The following is a 6,439-nucleotide window of genomic DNA, read 5'->3' as shown; positions in this document are numbered from 1 at the left end:
TAGATAGGCTCTCACCTAGCTGGCCTCTAATAGAAGTCTTCCTGCCTCTACCTTATGAATGCTGGGATTAAAGGCATGTACCACTCATTTTTAAATTCTATTTATTTAGTCTATGTGCATGTGGGGTTGTGAGACACGCATGTGGAGATCAGAGAACAACTTGGAGGGATTGTGCTTGAACCATGTAGATCTCAGGACTCAAACTCAAGTCAGGCTCTGCAGCAAGTGTCTATACCCAATAAATCACGTCACCAGCCCCAACAACCATTTGATGATGGGAGGAGGGATTGTGTCATGTTTGAGGCAAGGTCTCACTATGTAGCCCTGGCTGGCCTGCAACAGGCTAGTTAAAAACTTAGAGATCTGCCTCTTGAGTGCTGGGATTAAACATGTGTCCCACCATACCCAACTCCCGACAGTGACTATTTTAATGTGGTTTTTTAAAGATTTACTTATTTATTATGTACACAGAAGAGGGCACCAGATCTCATTACAGATGGTTGTGAGCCACCATGTGATGGGAATTGAACTCAGGACCTCTGGAAGAGCAGTCGGTGCTCTTAACCTCTTAGCCATCTCTCCAGCCCATGTGTTTTGTTTTTAATGATGCATTTTGATGAGTGGATTTTTCTGCCCTGTGGGTCCTGGGGATCTAACTATGTCATTAGGCATTAAGGCTGAGCCATCTGGCTGGCCCTGTAAGGTTTTTGACAACTTGCAAAGCCAGTGCTTCCATGAGACTGAGGGCTCCTAGCCCCATTCTTCTCTCCAGATATGGATACTGTTTTCTGCTCTAGACAAGGGTGGGATACATATCTAGTCTTGAGAGGTTGACGGAAGGAGGTTGCCATGAATTTGAGTCCATCTCAGACCACATAGTATCACCATCTTAGAAAAAAAAGTGTTTCCTACTAAAACTGTTAGGGTCTATTAATAGCACATACATAACAAAACTGAAGGTTATTATGAAAAACCTGGAATTGAGTTTTTAAAGCATTACCTCTATTGGCCTGCCTTCCTATCTCTCCCCTCTAAGGAAGTAGCCTGCAGAAGAGAATCTAGTGATAGGTACTTCCCACAAAATAAATAATAAAGAAAGAAATGACACCAGGGCAGTGGTGGCCCACACCTTTAATCCCAGCACTGGGAGGCAGAGCCAGGCGGATCTCTGTGAGTTCGAGGCCAGCCTGGGCTACCAAGTGAGTTCCAGGAAAGGCGCAAAGCTACACAGAAATCATGTCTCGAAAAACCAAAAAAAGAAAGAAATGACAAGGCTGGGGAGGGTGGTTTCATGCTTACCTAGGCTAGAGACCATTGGGAGACAGTACTGTTCTGAAAGACTAATTGTCCCCAGGCTTTTTGCAATCTGTGCATAATAGGACCTAAAGACGTTTGGGTACAAGAGAGTCACGTGTCTTTAGAGTCCTCTTTAGGGCATCCTCTGTGGTAACAAGTCACTTTAGTCATCTCTGCTGACCTCGTGGGAAGTCAGACGGGAGAAGAAGCATGACACAGCTATAAGCAGGCACACACCCAGAAGTTAAGTTCCTGTCCCGTTTACAAGCCAAGGATTGGCCAGTCTTGTACCTATTAGTACTTTGCTGGTGTCTCCCAGGTGCTGGCCCTGCTTCGTGCAACTCAGTACCACTCTGGCTCCTGGACTCGGCTTCATCAAACAAGTGGCTTTTGTTGAGACTGGAGGATTAATGACAAGGACTGCAGCTAAAGATTTCCTCTCTTAAATTTTTTTGAAGATTGCTTTAGACACATTACATAGCCCAAGCTGGCCTCTACATCCTAACTCCCTCCATGTTTCTTAAAGATAATTTTTACCTTTATTTGAGACAAGGTCTCACTGTGTATCCCTGGCTGACCTGGAACTTAAAGATATCTGCCTGCGTCTGCCTCCAGAGTACTGTGATTAAAGATGTGTGCCACCACACCTGACTTAAGATTGTATTTATGCGTATTTGTATGTGAATGTTAAGTTTGCATACTTTTTTAAGATTCTTTTTTATATTTAAATAACTTTTTTTCATTTATTTTACATACTGACCACAGTTTCCCCTCCCTCCTCTCCTCCCAGCCCCACCCTTTCCCATCTACTCCCCTCCCCTTCTTCCTCCTCTGTCTCTATTCAGAAAGAGGCAGGCCTCCCATGAGTTTGGACAAAGCATGGCACACCTTAAATGCAGGTGCCCTTGGAGTCCACCAAAGGACATCAGATCCCCTGGAGTTAGGAGTCACAGGTTGCAAGAGCAGTAAGCATCTTAATGGCCAAGCCATGCCTCCATCCCACCCCCATGTCACGTAAAAGCATGATGCTCAAATGGACTCTTGTTAAGGTATATCTTTTTATAATCTGTTGGGGATACACACACAGACTTCAATAGTTTTCCATTATTATAAAAAATTTTCCCCCTGGGTGGTAGTGGCACACACCTTTAATCCCAGCACTCAGGAGGCAGAGCCAGCCTGGTCTCCAAAGCGAGTTCCAGGACAGGCACAAAGCTACACAGAGAAACCCTGTCTCGAAAAACAAACAAACAAAAAAAAATTCCCTTTGTTTTTGCTTTGACATTTCTGAGGCAGGATCACAATCCTCCCTCTGGCCCCAATAGTCATGCATCACCATGCCTGGTTTAATTTTTTTAAGTTATTTTTAAGCCAGCCATGGTAGCCCATGCCTCTAATCCAAGCACTCAGGAGGCAGATACAGGCAGATCTCTATGAGTTACCCTGATCTACATAGCAAGTTCCAGGACATCAAGTCTATAATAGACCCTATCTCAAAAATAACTAAAAAGTATGTTATTTTTAAAAATGATCTTGTGGGGCTGACAAGATTGCTCACCAGATAAAGGTGCCTGTTCCCAAGCTCTTTTGGGCCCACATATGGGCCATGGCATATGCCCTTCCATACCCAAAATTTAAAAGAAATATAATTTTGTATATATTTGAGTTATGGCATAGTAAGGATACATAGCTATTTTAAATCACTATATTGCAGCAAATTAACATATATTATCTTATATACATTTTCGTGACAAGGTCAACTGTAATTTGCCATGTCCCAGGCTGGGGGCATAGCTCAGCCGGCTAGAGTGCTTTTCTAGCATGCACAAGGTCCTTGGGTTTGATCCCAGCACAAGAAAAAAAAATGCCCCAAACTGAGTGTGGTAGCACAGGCCTGTAATCCTAGCAGTTTGGAGGTAGAGGCAGGAGGAGTTCAAAATCATCCTTGGTTACATAGCAAATTCAAGATCAGTCTTGGCTACATGAGTCCTCAAAAAAGGAAAAAAAAAATCTTTCCACCTGATACCTTCTTCAATTTCTTTCTTCAAAGGCTTGAAGTTTTTGTTATACAGGTCTTCCACTTGCTTGGTTAGAGTTACCCCAAGATATATGCTTTGTGAATATTGTGAGAGGAGTTGTTTCTCTGATTTCTTTCTCAGCCCATTTGTCGTTTGTCATGTATCCAGCCACTTCGCTGAAGGTGTTTATCAGCTGTAGGAGTTCCCTGGTAGAATATTTGAGGTCACTTATATACTATCATAGGCAGAGTTCAGGGAATCCTGTAAAAGAGGGAGAGGAAGGATTGTAGGAGCCAGAGGGGACAAGGACACCACAAGAAAACCCACAGAATCAACTAAGCAGTGCTCAGAGGGGCTCACCAACACAAACCACAGCCAGGGAGCCTGCATGGATCTGACGTAGGCCCTCTGCATATGTGTTATGGTTGTGTAGCTTGATCTTGTGGGACACCTGATGGTGGTATCAGGGGCTGACTCTTTTGCCTGCTTTTAGAACCTTTTTCCTCCTACTGGTTTGCCTCATCCAGCTTTAATATGAGGGGATATGCCCAGTCTTACTGCAACTTGATATGCCATGTTTGGTTGATATCCTTGGGAGGCCTGCTCTTTTCTGAAGGGAAATGGAGGAAGAGTGGATCAGGGATGGGGGTGAGAAGAAGAGATGACGGGGGGGAAACTGGTTGGGATGCAATGTATGAGAGAAAAAAAAATCCTAAATGTGATACAATATTATTGCCAGTAGTCCTAACATATACCAAATCTTTCGGCTTTCATCACAAATATTCCTTTGTCAGTTTTTTTTAATAGTCTTAACTGTATACCAAAGTTTGGCCTGAATTTCAGGATCCTGCCTTTGCTCCTTTAATGCTTGCATTATAGCCACGAGCCACCAAGTCAGGCAAATACTTTCTTTTTTCCTTTTGGTTTTTTGAGATAGGGTTTCTCTGTAACAGCCCTGGCTGTACTGGAACTCACTCTGTAGACCAGGCTGGCCTCGAACTCAAAGAGATCTGCCTGCCTCTGCCTCCTAAGTGCTGGGATTAAAGGTGTGTACCACTGCCACCCAGCCAGGCAAATATTTTATATCTTTTAAAAATTATTTTTAGGGGTTGGGGATTTAGCTCAGTAGCAGAGAGGGCCCTGGGTTCGGTCCTCAGCTCCAAAAAGAAAAAAATATTTTTAAATGACATTTATAGGAGCAGGGCAGGAGTGCATACCAACTTTCAGGAGGCAGGTCTGTCCTTCTACTATATATGTCCTGGGGATTGAACTCAGGTGATCAGGCTTGGCACAAAGTGCCATTTTGCTAGCCCATGCTTTATATCTTTTAACCTCATCTAATTTCCTCCCCGTTACCCTATCCCACCAAACTGTTTTATTCTCTGTCTCTGTGTTTTTTAATTTGTTCTAGATTCCACATATAAATGAAAGCAGGCAGTAGTATTCTGTATGTATCTTTCTCCACTTAGTTTAATGTCCCCTAGGTTTAGCCATGCTGTGGGAAATGGCGGAGTCTCCTGTTTTTACTGTAACTGAATAATGCCCCTTTATGCATATATACCACCTCTGTTCATTTGTCTGCGATAGGTACCTAGCTCCTTTCCATTTCTTGAGTATTGTGAATAAGAAGCATTTTTTGTTTCATCTTGAGATGGGGTCTCAGGGAGCATAGGCTGGCCTAAAACTTGCCATGTAGCCGAGGATGGCTTTACTCTCTTGATCTTCCTACACCTCCCAGGTGCTAAGGTCATGGGTATGCACCACCACGCCTGGCTCAAGCATTTTCTTTTCTGGCTATGTTTTCAGCACCATGCCTGCCTGCTGCCATGCTCTCTGCCAGGATGACAATGGACTAAAATTCTGAAACTGTAAGCAAGCCCCCAAATGCTTCCTTTTATAGGAATTCCCTCGTCATGGTGTCTCTTCACAGCAATAGAACAGTGACCAAGACCCTTCCTCCACCCACCACGTACTTGCCACGAATTCACTCATATCTTGCCGTTTGACTCAGGGTTTGAATGTAAGCGATATTTGGGGCAGAGGTTTTGCATCTCCTGCATGCAAGCCGCCAAGAGTCATGCTGCCTCAGCTTCAGTCGTAATCCTTCAAAATCTAAAGAGAAGCCTCTGAGGATACACTGGGTGAGGACTCCTGTCCCCATCCAGGCAGGGGAGCTGCCCTACGTCTAATGACTCGTCCCTTCCTTTCTCAGGACTATGGCTGCTGATCTTCCTGGCTGAGGATATACCCCTAATATTAGTCAAGTTTCCTACAACTCCCCACTCACAAGGCCTGTCACTGCTACCCAGCTGCCACTAGAGGGAGCAAAGCAGAGGCGCTAGAGAAGGAAGAGCCAGCTTTGAGATGGCTGGAGGCTCTTTAGCAGTGGGAGGGGTGTGAGATAGCCGGAGCACCTGTCAGCTTTCCAGAGCCCCAGTAGCCATGGTAACAACACAGTGCCCAGCTCACATTCTATGTGCAGAGGAGTGAGTGCACACCCCCCATGTGACTGGCTCTATCTATGTATTGTCATAAGTAGGCTCTGTGCTGGCTAATAAGAAAACATGTATGGGTGTGACAGGGTCCCGGACCCTGAGGCACCCTTAGTCTCCAGAAGGCTTCTATTTTAAAAATATTTTAAATAATTATTTTGAGAATTTTATACAATGCATTTTAATCATATTCACCCCTCCCCCAAATCCACCCTCTCCATTCTCACTTCATTACCTACCCACCTTTTGAGTTTTTTTTTTTTTCTGGAGAGGGGTGGTTGAGACAGTATCTCTTTACATAGCCCTGGCTGTGCAGACGAGGCTGGCTGGCCTTGAACTCACAGTAATCTGCCTGTGTCTCCCTGGCTTAATTGTATTTCTTTTTAAGACTTTTCTCATGGTTGTGTTAGAGTTAGCAATATGTTATTTACAAGTAATTCAGGTCCACTCTCAAATACCACTTGGTATTGCCAAATTACTCTTGTGAGTGGGGCCTATCCTGGAGTGTGATCGACATACCAAGGGTCACACCATTAACGAAAACTGACTCTTCCCCTTCCTAGTCATAAAATACCAGTAGCTCCTCTGCTAGCAGCAGGATTTCCTGTCCATTGCTCCCCCACTATGCTGGGA

Source organism: Peromyscus maniculatus, chromosome X, assembly GCF_049852395.1.
Source record: "Peromyscus maniculatus bairdii isolate BWxNUB_F1_BW_parent chromosome X, HU_Pman_BW_mat_3.1, whole genome shotgun sequence".
Taxonomy (NCBI): Eukaryota; Metazoa; Chordata; class Mammalia; order Rodentia; family Cricetidae; genus Peromyscus; species Peromyscus maniculatus.
The sequence above is the reverse complement of the archived record's forward strand: the minus strand, read 5'-3'. Positions refer to the sequence as shown.